Consider the following 12414-nt stretch of genomic DNA (forward strand, 5'->3'; position numbering starts at 1 on the left):
GAGCCCTCCAGTATTCGCAGGATCGAGTCTCCCAATTCGTCGTCGTTTGCTGCATGCTGCACAACCTGGCTATCCGCAGGACTCAGGCACTGCCACCTCACGTTGGACCACCACCTCAGGAGGAGGAGCATGAGGAAGAGGAGGACGAGGAGTACCAGCCCAGGAGGGAGGCACAAGGTCCAAGGGCCGCCCGTCGGTGGCTTATTGAACGTCACTTCTAGGCCCCCTGTCAGGGAATGGCATGTGCCAATGAAAGAACATGATTGCAGCCGCTCCGCAAGCCCTCAGCCAGTTAAGGCAACAAACAGTTCAAAGATCAAACATGGACAATGTGAATAAATAAAATGCTTTATTGTTCAAACTCAGCTCCCTTCCCACATGAAAACCAAAAACAGACGAAACCCCCAAAAAAACACTCAAACAAATTACTCGCTCCCACAACCTGGAGCGGATTAACAAAATAGTGCAACTAAAATGGCCGTCATTCTCGGCCTTCGTAAAAAACAAACACCACATCATCGGCCTCAAAAAACAAACATCCAAATCTCGGCCTCAAAAAACAAACACAACTGGCCACACATTCGACTATTTGGCCCGCTAGGGCGATGCCTTGGCCATCTTTGTGTGGCCCCTGCCCGCCCTGCTGCTGCTCCTCAAAGTAAGGCCATTGGCTGCTGCAAGGCTGGGGGCAGGCTCCTGAGGGGCACATGTCGTGACGGCAGATGCCCTTGGGGGTCGGCCTAGTCGAGGTCTGGCCGTCGAGCGGGCGGCTGTTGAATGCTGCAGCTGTGGCTGGCCAGCATCAGTCGCTGCAGCAGCTCCTGGCAGCTCCACTGGGGGAGTGGCAGTGGCGGCTGGAGGAATGGGGGCAAGCTGGCGGATGGCAGGCGCTCGCTGGTCGCCTGAGACACTGGCACTCGCCCGGGCCAGCACTGCAGCATGCGCACCAATCTGCTGAGGGACAGACCGCTGTGCTGCTGCAGCGCGCCGGGTGCCCTGGCGATGCCTGGCTGACACAGCGAGTGTGGCAGCAGTGAGTGCCCGTGTTGACCTGTTCACTGACCGCATCAGAGCAGCCAGTGACTGGACGGCACCACTGATCACCTGGCCAGTCGCTGCCAGCGCTGCCCCGAATTCCGCCCGACTCGCTGCCTGATCTGCCCCGAATTCCGCCCGACTCGCTGCCTGATCTGCCCGGAATTCCACCCGACTGGTGGCCTCTGAGGGCCCGAACTTGGTCACACTCCGAGAGAGGGACTCGATGGCCTCAGGCAACCGTGCCACTGCCGCCATGAGCTCCGTGTGCCGGCGCTCCGAGTCCGCGGACAAGTCCTCGAGGCGTTCCATCTCCTCGGCGAAGACCATCTCCGGACTGGAGGCCGGACTCTCCCTCTGGGGAGAAGGCCGCCGAGCTGGCCGACCCTTCCTGCGTTGCTGTTCGCCGCTGGGCCCAGCAATTGGACTCCCCTCCGACGCATCCCCCCTCTGGGGAGAAGGCCGCCGAGCTTCCACCCCCCTCCCGCATTTCTGCAGGCCGCAGGTCCCATGAGCCCCCCTCCCCTTTGAAACTTCCGCCACGCTCCCCTCCAGGGAAGACGTGTCCCCTACATTGGCCTGGGTGGCCGCGGCTGAGGGTTCCCCTGATGGGCCGCCTTCCTGTTGCTCCTCTTCTGAGGGGCTGTCACTGGCAAGTTCAGGGACCTCCTCCTCACCATCTGAAAGCAGGAAGGCACAAGAGTAGCTTTAGACTGAGGAGAGGGCGTCAGCAAGGGATGCATGAGTGGTGGCATTCAGCGCATTGGTCAGACAGTGGCAAAGGATGTAGATCTGATGCGCAAGTGGGACGAGAGAGGTCCAAACGTGGATGTCTTTACCATTGGTGGCCAGAACAGGGTCGGCATCTCCACATGCAACAGGGCCAATCACCCGGGCACCCATGATGCGCTCCACGTGATGTTGAAGCTCGGTGAGCGGCTGGATCTGGGGTCGGCCTCCCCCGGTCGCAGTCCGGCTCTTCCGATTATTAGCCAGCTTGGCCTGCAAGAGAAAGGATGGCCTCTAAGTACAGTGTGTCGCCCTGATCTTGTGTGCACTGCCTCCCATGGTGGAATAGCCTGGCCAGTGTGTCGCCCTGATCTTGTGTGCACTGCCTCCCATGGTGGAATAGCCTGGCCAGTGTGTCGCCCTGATCTTGTGTGCACTGCCTCCCATGGTGGAATAGTTTGGCCAGTGTGTTAAGTGCAGAATGTGCAATTGATGTTCATGCCTGTCCCATCCCTGCTGGATGAGGGCTGGCCATTAGGGCTTTCAGGTCCCTTTGCCCATAATGTGAGGTGCACATGCAAGGATGAGGACGTCACTGGAAAGGGTACTCACCCTGACAATCCGCGTGAGGTCATTAAACTTTTTGCGGCATTGGACACCGCTCCTGGGGACCTCGCTGTTGGCTGACAGCTTGCTGGCGACATGCCTCCAGGCTCTCCTGTAGACGCGGAATGGCGCCTTCTTGCCATTGTCCGGGTACAAAACATGGCGCCTCTTCTCCACAGCACCAACCAGCACACTCAGATCACGCTCTGAGAAGCGCTGCGCACGTTCACGGGCCTTCTCCATGGCTTCAGGCGCTATTTGGGTCCAGCAGCAGTGTTCAGGCCTAGCTGCAGGGCTCCACTATCCAGGGCGTGGCAGCAGACACAGTCGACCCTTCCCCCTTAAGAGCTGGCCGGCGCCAGGGTGTCTGCTGTCAATCACGAGATGGCCGCACCTGCGCTGCGCCCGGCCTCGGCGCTATCGATCAGCATCTCCGGCTTAGCGCCCAAAGAGAGGCGTCCAACACCAGTTTTAGCGCTCGAGCGAACTCTTAGGGCGAAGCTAATGAATATCGGAGAAGTGGCCTCGATTTGGTGGCGGGCGCAAACTTTAGCGGCCGCCCCACTTTACCGCCCCGAAAGTGGCTACAATGAATTTCTAGGCCAAAGACTGCAGACAATGTGGCAGACAAGGGCACATTGAAAGAGTCTGCAAAGCAAATAAGAAGCAGAAAACTGATACAATATAGAGTAACAAGAAGGTACATCAAGTGACTGAAAACAAGAAACCTTTCAAAGAAAGATACAAGAAGGTACACCATGTGACTGGAAATAGTTCAGGTAAAAAAAAAGTGACACAGACTCAGAGGAAGAGGATTTGGCTTGTCTGAAACTACAGTGTGAAAGAGACAGAGGATCACAGAATAATATGGATTACTCCAGACGTGGCAGGAGTTAGGCTGAAAATGGAGTTGGACACAGGCTCAGCTTTAACAGTGATCTCTGTACATGACTACAAACAACTGTTTTCACACATACCGCTAAGGCCAACTAAAGCACTGTTAAAGACATACACAGGACAAAGTGTGCCCCAAAGGTAAAATAAAAGTGACAGTGACATACAAAGAAAAAAAAATACCGCAAATGAACCTCTATGTACTGAAAAATGGAGGACCACCATTGCTGGGACGCGAATGGCTCAGGAAAATACAGTTGGATTGGCACACCATCCAAGCACTGTTTGTGTCAGCAAAGGAGGACAGCAACGCCACTCGAGAGACTGTCACAAATACTCTCTGACTCTCAGGAAGTGTTCAAGAAGGGAATAGGAACACTTAAGGGCATGAAAGCAAAAATTTAGATTGAGGAGAACGCAAATCCAAAGTTCCACAAGGCCAGACCAGTGCCTTATACAATTCGCCCTTCAGTAGAAGCAGAGCTGGAGAACTTTGAACAGTTAGGGGTCCTGTCCAAGGTGGATTGGAGTGAATGGGCCACACCTATAGTTCCAGTGATGAAGAAAACCTCCAGCACAAAACCAGGAAAGCGAAGAAAAGTGCGCATCTGCGGAGGCTTTAAAGTGACTGTTAACCCACTCCTCCACACAGTACAGTACCCATTGCCTCGCATTGAGGACATCTTTGTTTCCCTGTCAAGAGGGGAACGCTTCACAAAGATTGACTTGGCCCAGGCCTATCTCCAAATGGAAATTGATGATGCATCAAAGAAGTACCTGACAATAAATACGCACAAAGGCCTTTACCAGTACAATCGGCTGGTATTCGGAATAGCATCAGCTCCTGTAATCTGGCCAAGGGCAATGGACCAAGCCCTGCAGGGGATCCCAGGTACTCGGTGTTATCTTGACATCATTACTGGCAAGAATGACAACGACCACATTTCCAACCTCGAACAGGTGCTCATCAGGTTATGGGAATATGGGCTCCGAGCGAACCGAGACAAGAGTGAGTTTTTCAAAAAGGAAATCTCATACTGTGGACATGTGATTGACAAGGACGGTTTACACAAGTCTCCAGACAAGATTGAAGCTGTGATTAATGCACCAACACTTGAAAATGTGTCTCAGTTGAGATCATATCTTGGACTGGTGAACTACTATCACAAGTTCTTGCCCAACCTATCCACAGTGTTACATCCATTAAATGCACTGCTACAGACAGGGTCACAATGGAAGTGGAGTGACAGCTGTGAACAAGCTTTTCAAGAGAGTAAAAGACTCATTACTTCAGAAGAGGTGCTAGCTCACTTTGACCCAGCCTTACCTATTCGACTGGCATGTGATGCTTCACCCCATGGCATTGGTGCCGTGTTGTCACAAGTTCCCAGACGGCTCAAAGACCAATAGCCTTTGCCTCAAGATCATTGACTACAGCTGAACGCAACTATGCACAGATTGACCAAGAGGCCCTCAGCCTTGTGTGGGGAGTCAAGAAATTCAACCACTACTTGTATGGTCAACAGTTTACACTGTTAACTGACCACCAGCCTCTCGTTTCAATCTTCAACCCAAGGAAGGGTGTTCCAGTGATGACTGCACAATGGCTGCAGCGATGGTCACTCTTCCTAGGGTCTCACCTGTATGACATTGAATACAAGGGGACCAAGTAACATGGCAACGCCGATGGTTTGTCACATTTACCACTGCCGACCTCAGAGAGCTACAACAGTTGACTCAGCAGAGGTATTTCTCACAACAATAGTTGAGCAGCTACCAGTGACAAACTCCCTCATTGAAAGAGAAACACGCAATGACCCTACATTGTCAAAAGTTTATGATATCACTCAAGGGATGGCCAGCGCTTGGTGACTTATTGTTTCCAGCATTATCAGCTAGGAGGGAGCAGTTATCTGTGTTGGGAAACACTGATGTGCGGCTCACGAGTTGTGATTCCTCCCAAGCTTCATAACTGAGTGCGAGTCATCAAAGAGTGCTGTGAGTTTGGGTAAGTGTGAGAGTTCTTTAATTGTTATTTCTCTTTAAATCATTCTTGATAAGATTACTTAAGCAATTTAAGTAAAGGGGAAAAGTTAAATATTTGGGATTCTGTTGGTTTAAGAAGAGTAAAACAAGGTTACACTGCAGTAGGAGTAAATTGGCACAGCAGGCAGTGGAAACCAGTTTTCTAACCAATCAGCAGGGGTGACTCATTTGGCTGTAAACAAACAAACATTATAAAAAGACCAGTCCTAGTGCGAGCAAGCACTCAGTGCGAGTCATCAAAGAGTGCTGTGAGTTTGGGTAAGTGGGGTGTTAGGTGCTCTTTTCAAACTTTAACTCTGTGGGTTGTAGTTAATAAGGCCTTTCTGGTGCAGAGTGACTGTTGGTAAACCATTTAACTGGTGTAACTAGAGGGATTGATTTAATTTAAATCCAATTAATTAAAGGGGATACTAGCATCTAAAATCGGGCAGAGGGTGTCCATAACTAACAATAAAAAATTTAATTAATTACATAGAATGGAGCAGGTGATGAGTTACTGTTGCGAGATGTGGGAGCCGGTGAACCCCATTGAGGCTCACGGTGATTACGTCTGTGACAAGTGTCTGCTGCTACAGGAACTCCAGCTCCGTGTTGATGAGCTGGAGTCTGAGCTTCAGACACTGTGACACATCAGGGAGGGGGAAAAGTACCTGGACTCTGTGTATCAGGAGGTGGTCACACCTATGAAGTTAATTAATTCAGATGTAGCCCATGGTCAGGGACAGGACGGTGTGACTACGAGTGAGGCAGGTACGGGGATCCAGGAGGTAGAGCTGGAGGAGCCGCAGCCCTTGCTCTTGTCCAACAGGTTCGAGGTTCTTACTCCCTGTGGGGACAGGAGCAGGGACTGCAGGGAGGATGAGCAACCTGGCCACAGCACCGTGGAACAGGGGGCCATTCAAGAGGGGGGAGTAAATAGAAATGTTTTAGTGGTAGGGGATAGTATTATTAGGGGGATAGAGTTCTCTGCAGCCGAGAGCGAGAGTCCCGAAGGCTGTGTTGCCTACCCGGTGCCAGGGTTAAGGACATCTCCTCTGGGCTGGAAAGAAACTTGCAGTGGGAGGGGGTGGATCCAGTTGTCGTGGTCCATGTTGGTACAAACGATGTAGATAGGACTAGGAAGCCAGTTCTGTTAAAGGAGTATGAGCAGCTAGGGGTCAAATTAAAAAACAGAACCTCAAGGGTAATAATCTCTGGATTATTACCTGAGCCACGAGCGAGTTTGGCTAGGACAAATAAAATTAGAGTTAAATGCGTGGCTCAAAGACTGGTGTGGGAGAAATGGGTTTTGCTTCCTGGGACACTGGCACCAGTACTGGGGCAGGAGGGAGCTGTTCCGTTGGGACGGGCTTCACTTGGCCAGTGCTGGGGCTAGAGTCCTGGCGGATCATATATCTAGGGCTGTAGAGAGGGCTTTAAACTAACTAGTGGGGCGGAAGGTTCCTAGAGAGCAAATAATAAAAATGACAACAGAGAAGGTCATAGACTTAGGTAGCAGTGGGGAAATTAAAAACCAGAGCGTGTCAGGAAGGGGCAGAAGGTATGGAGTAAAAGGTAAAGTAATAAAAAGGGCAAAAGCAGGAACTAAGTGTCACAAAACATCTTTGAAAGTTCTCTATCTGAATGCACGTAGCATTCGTAACAAATAGACGAGTTAATGGCACAAATAACTACATATGGGTATGATCTTGTGGCCATTACAGAAACATGGCTGCAGGGTGACAATGCCTGGGAATTAAACATACCAGGTTATTTAACGATCAGGAAGGACAGGCAGGAAGGAAGGGGAGGTGGGGTGGCTATGTTAATAAAGGAAGGAATCACTATAATACAGAGAAATGATATTGGGTCAAAAGATCAGGATAATGAAACAGTTTGGGTGGAGGTAAGGAATAATAAGGGGAAAAAAACACTAGTGGGCATAGTCTATAGGCCTCCGAACAGTTGCAACTCTGTTGGACGGAGTATCAATCAGGAAATAGTTGAGGCTTGTAATAAGGGAACATCTATAATTATGGGGGATTTTAACTATCATATTAATTGGACAAATCAAATTGGGCAGGGCAGCCTTGAGGATGAGTTCATTGAGTGTATTAGGGATGGGTTTCTTGAGCAGTATGTAACTGAACCGACCAGGGGGCAAGCAACCTTAGATCTGGTCCTGTGTAACGAGACAGGATTAATTAAAAATGTCCTAGTAAAGGATCCCCTTGGAATGAGTGACCATAACATGGTTGAATTCCATATTCAATTAGAGGGTGAGAAGGTTGGATCTCAAACAAGCGTGCTAAGCTTGAATAAAGGAGACTATGAAGGTATGAGAGCGGAATTGAGTAGAGTGGATTGGGAAAATAGATTAAAGGGTAAGACGATATATGATCAGTGGTGTACATTTAAGGAGTTATTTTACAAGTTCCAAAAAATATATATTCCACTGAGAAGAAAAGGGTGTTAAAGAAAAGACAGCCATCCATGGCTAAGTAAAGAAATTAAGGATAGTATTCGACTAAAAACAAGGGCATATAAGGTAGCCAAATCTAGTGGGAGGATAGAGGATTGGGAAAACTTTAAAAGACAGCAAAAAATAATTAAAAGATTGATTAAGAAAGGGAAGATAGATTATGAAAGTAAATTAGCAAAAAATATAAACAGATAGTGAGTTTTTATAGTTATATAAAAAGAAAAAGGGTGGCTAAAGTAAATGTTGGTCCCTTAGAGGATGAGACCGGGAAATTAATGGTGGGAAATATGGAGATGGCAAAAACACTGAATGAATATTTTATATCAGTCTTTACAGTAGAAGACACTAAGAATATCCCAACACTGGACAAATAGGGGGCTAAAGGGGGGGAGGAGCTAAACACGATCAAAATCACTAAGGAAGTGGTACTCGGTAAAATAATGGGACTCAAGGCGGATAAATCACCTGGACCTGATGGCTTACATCCTAGGGTCTTGAGGGAAGTGGCGGTAGGGATTGTGGATGCATTGGTAATAATTTTCCAAAACCCCTGGACTCAGCAAAGGTCCCAGCAGACTGGAAAACTGCTAATGTAACACCCTTATTTAAAAAGGGCAGTAGACAGCAGGCTGGAAACTATAGACCGGTTAGCCTAACATCTGTGGTAGGTAAAATATTGGAGTCCATTATTAAGGAGACAGTAACAGGACATTTGGATAATCATAATTTAATAGGACAAAGTCAGCATGGTTTTATGAAGGGGAAGTCATGTTTGACAAATTTGCTGGAGTTCTTTGAGGAAGTAACATATAGGGTGGATAAAGGGGAACCAGTGGACGTAGTGTATTTAGACTTCCAAAAGGCATTTGACAAGGTGCCACACAAGATTATTGCTTAAGATAAAAAATCACGGGATTGGGGGTAATATTCTGGCATGGATAGAGGATTGGCTATCTAACAGAAGGCAGAGAGTTGGGATAAATGGTTCATTCTCAGACTGGCAATCAGTAACTAGTGGTGTTCCGCAGGGGTCAGTGCTGGGTCCCCAACTCTTTACAATCTATATTAATGATTTGGAGGAGAGGACCGAGCGTAACATATCAAAGTTTGCAGATGATACTAAGATGGAAGGGAAAGTAGTGAGTGAGGAGGACATAAAAAACCTGCAAGGGGACATAGACAGGCTAAGTAAGTGGGCAGAGATTTGGCAGATGGAATACAATACTGGAAAGTGTGAGGTTATGCACTTTGGCAGGAAAAATCGTAGAGCAAGTTATTATCTTAATGGCAAGAAACTGGAAAGTACTGAAGTACAAAGGGATCTGGGGGTCCTGGTGCACGAAACTCAAAAGGTTAGTATGCAGGTGCAGCAAGTGATTAAGAAGGCCAATGGAATGTTGGCTTTCATTGCTAGGGGGATAGAATATAAAAATAGGGAGGTATTGCTTCAGTTGTACAAGGTATTGGTGAGACCGCACCTGGAATACTGCATACAGTTTTGGTGTCCATACTTAAGAAAAGACATACTTGCTCTCGAGTCAGTACAAAGAAGGTTCACTCGGTTAATCCCGGGGATGAGGGGATGGACATATGAGGAGAGGTTGAGTAGATTGGGACTCTACTCATTGGAGTTCAGAAGAATGAGAGGCGATCTTATTGAAACATATAAGATTGTGAATGGGTTGGATCGGGTGGATGCAGGGAAGATGTTCCCGGTGATGGGTGAAACTAGAACTAGGGGGCATAGTCTTAGAATAAGGGGCTGCTCTTTCAAAACTGAGATGAGGAGGAACTACTTCACTCAGAGGGTGGTAGGTCCATGGAATATGCTGCCCCAAAAAGCTGTAGAAGCTACATCATTACATAAATTTAAAACAGAAATAGACAGTTTCCTAGAAGTAAAGGGAATTAAGGGTTACGGGGAGCGGGCAGGAATTTGGACATGAGTCTAGGTTCGGATCGGACATGGCCCTGTGGGTAGCGGAGCGGGCCCAGGGGCCGTGTAGCCTGATCCTGCTCCTATTTCGTGTGTCTAATTCTGTTAGATTCAGGAGATGGTTCTGTGATAGTAGATTGGCAGTTAGGATCAGATCAGCCATGATCTTGTTGAATGGCGGAGCAGGCTCGAGGGGCCGATTGGCCTACTCCTGCTCCTATTTCTTATGTTCTTATGTTCTTATGTAGATGAACTGCATGAAGGCCACTTAGGTACGGTAAAGATGAAAAGGCTTGCCCGTGGATACATGTGGTAGCCGGGAATTGACAAACAGATCGAGGACCTGACAAAGAGCTGCTCAGGATGTCAAAAGGTCCAGAACGCACCACCACAAGCCCCTCATCACCATGGCAACGTGTGCACATCGACTTTGCTGGACCGTTCATGGACTCCATGTTCTTGATTGCAGTCGATGCACATTCCAAATGGCCCGAGGTCATTAAAACGAAATTAACCACATCTGAAAAGACTATTTCAGTTCTGAGGACCATGTTCGCTAGAAATGATCTACCAGAACAAAGCTGCACAGACAATTGACGACAATTTGTCTGACGAATTCCAAGGTTTCATGAGGAAAAATGGAATCGAGCACTACACATCTACCCCGTACCATCCAGCTACAAATGGCTTGGCAGAAAGATTCGTATAGACTTTCAAGAAGGCCATCAAAGCAATGTACAGTGAGAATCTACCACTGCAACACAAGGTAGACAATTTCCTCTTTGCTTATCGGAACGCAGTACACGCAGCCACTAATCAGACTCCAGCGAAGATGTTTCTGAACAGGAACCTGAGATCTCGCATGGACCTTCTTAAACCAAATGTACGTCGTGATGTAGAGAACAAACAGTTCAAACATTTGAATGCTAAGCCAACAAAAAGCTTCAGTGTGGGACAGTCAGTTCTTGCTTGTGATTTCCGGACGGAAAAGTGGCAACCAGGGACAATATTCACAAGAGAGGGACCACTGATGTATACTGTGGCTGTGGGAGAGAACGTTTTGAGACGTCATGTGGACCAAATTCTGGATGTTCAGGTGGAAAACACCCCTATACCTCGCCCAGACTCACCTGACATGGAAACAGACACTCCTGATTCATCAGCATCAGCACCAGCCTCATCCACAGCTGAGAGCTCTACCTGTGCTGATAGCTCACCTGATGCACCTGTACCTGTACAGTCTCATTCCCCAAAGCAAAAGAGTCTGGAGAGATGTTATCCAGAGAGGCCGAGGAGGCCTCCCCAGAGACTTGACTTGTAAAAGGGTTGTTGACAAAATAAAATGGCTGTTGACAAAATAAAATGTTATGTTGGAATTTGAATTTTGTTACTTTTAAGAAAACAAAAAGGTTACTGTAAAGACAGACTCTATGTTAATTATAGAAATTTTACGTTAATATACTATTAAACTAAAGGGGGAGGAAGTGTAATGTATACAACTTTGAAGGGACTACTTTGTTTTACGGATATACATCCTTAGTTGCGAGCGTATATAACAGATGCGTATCGATTTGTATAATCAGTGCCGAAGTTCCAGTTAACCAGTAAAGATCACTTGAAGTTACTCTTAGTCTCTGCTGCATTATTATTTTATGTAGTTGTGTATAGCGGTACAAACACAACAATTACCATCGCCGAATCCCCCACCATCAACATCCTGGGGGTCACCATTGAACAGAAACTTAACTGGACCAGCCACATAAATACTGTGGCAACAAGAGCAGGTCAGAGGCTAGGTATTCTGCAGTGATTGTCTCACCTCCTGACTCCCCAAAGCCTTTCCACCATCTACAAGGCACAAGTAAGGAGTGTGATGGAATACTCTCCACTTGCCTGAATGAGTGCAGCTCCAACAACACAAGGAGTTCGACAAAGCAGCCCGCTTGATTGGCACCCCATCCACCACCTTAAACATTCACTCCCTCCACCACTGGCGCACTGTAGCTGCAGGGTGTACCATCTACAAAATGCACTACAGCAACTCACCAAGGCTTCTTCAGCAGCACCTCCCAAACCCACGACCTCTTCCACCTAGAAGAACAAGGGCAGCAGGCACATGGGAACATCACCACCTCCAAGTTCCCCTCCAAGTCGCACACCATCCTGACTTGGAAGTATATCGCCGATCTTTCATCGTCGCTGGGTCAAAATCCTGGAACTCCCTACCTAACAGCAATATGGGAGAACCTTCACCACACGGACTGCAGCGGTTCAAGAAGGCAGCTCACCACCACCTTCTCAAGGGCAATTAGGAATGGGCAATAAATGCTGGCCTTGCCAGCGACGCCCACATCCCATAGACAAATAAAAAAATAATTGTTCACTCTTCCTCTTGATAACATAAGACACCATCTAACGTAAATGCATTCTACCTAATTAAAGATATAGGCCTTGATTTTAATGGAGGCGGCGGGATGGAGTCGGGTTGCCTGGTGGGCGGGTTTCGGCCCCTCTGCCGGTTTCAGCCGCTCCCGATATCCCATTTCGATTTAAATGGACCAATTAGTCCCGTCGTGCGCGCTACCTGCTGCAATGACTGGGAGCGTGTCTGTTGGTCTGCACTGATGAGGTCTTTGCTGCACTTGTTTTTAAGGGCTCCATGTAGCCTCAGCCTCATTTCTCATTGCTGCTGCTGCTGCTGGAAAGG

This window comes from Somniosus microcephalus, chromosome 9 (assembly GCF_052327205.1).
Source record: "Somniosus microcephalus isolate GS21.2 chromosome 9, FLI_Smic_1.0, whole genome shotgun sequence".
In the NCBI taxonomy this organism is placed as follows: domain Eukaryota; kingdom Metazoa; phylum Chordata; class Chondrichthyes; order Squaliformes; family Somniosidae; genus Somniosus; species Somniosus microcephalus.